The sequence below is a fragment of the Octopus bimaculoides genome, chromosome 4, assembly GCF_001194135.2.
Source record: "Octopus bimaculoides isolate UCB-OBI-ISO-001 chromosome 4, ASM119413v2, whole genome shotgun sequence".
Lineage (NCBI taxonomy): Eukaryota > Metazoa > Mollusca > Cephalopoda > Octopoda > Octopodidae > Octopus > Octopus bimaculoides.
In genome coordinates this window covers 146,840,587-146,841,681 of record NC_068984.1, presented here as the reverse complement: position 1 = coordinate 146,841,681, position 1,095 = coordinate 146,840,587, and positions in this window count along the sequence as shown.

The following is a 1,095-nucleotide window of genomic DNA, read 5'->3' as shown; positions in this document are numbered from 1 at the left end:
TGCTGTGCCAAAAACAATAAATATCAGAGGGAGACGAAAATCTCATCCAGCAGCGTCAGCGAGAATGCCAGTTGCATCACGGCCCTTGTGGGCCTTTTCGATGGCACTTATTCGCAGCCAGCGACATTCTCTTCGGACGATAATTAGTTATTTCTGATATAGGAAGAAGTAAATAAACCATTTATAGATATTGCGAATAGCCCATCACTGAAATGGAGAGGCAATCTTAAAGGGATGACGTCAAGTCGATGACATCGATCCCAGTACTTTACTGGTACTTTCTTTATCGACCGCGAAAAGATAAAAGGTAACGTTGACTTCGGCGAGATTTGGGCTCAGGATATAAAGAGCCAGAAAAAATGTTGCTAAATATTTTGTTCAGCGCTCTAACGATCCCCTCAGCACGTTGTCTAACATGAGAAAGATATTGTAATGGCGGAAACACTCAGCCGACTCAACAACTATTATATGACATACAACTGAATCGAACGACACGCGCTAATTTCTAATTCATGGACGCCTCCCTAGGACCATCTCACGAAACGAAAGCGTCAAGCATCCACGTTTACCTTTTTTTCCCCTCATGCTGAAAAGCTGAATCCCCTACAGGTATGTAATCAGTTCAGAATCTTGACAGCGGCTTCAAGCCAGGGTCCTCAGGAGGCCAACGCATGGAGTTAGATTCAGTTTTAAATAGTTGCAGTTTGATATTAATATGTGGTAGCAAGAGATGAAGTGACCGACCATGGTGAAAAGGATGCCACGGGATTAACGGGGTGCGGAGAAAATCTGTGATTGATATTAGTCTTTGTGTGTGTATGTATATATATATATATATATATATACACACACACATATATGTATATATGCATGTATGTGTGTATATTTAATCAGCACTTATGCTATGTATATATTCTTTTATTATTTTGCTTGTTTCAGTCATCTGACTGCGACTCACATAAACGCAGATACACAGAGATAGAGAGAAAGAAAGAAAGAATGTGTGAGAGGAAGATAATGTGTATGTGTATAGGTGTGTATATATGCTTAGTTGCGTGTAGTTGAGTTTATAGGATTATATGGGAGTTCTTGTTT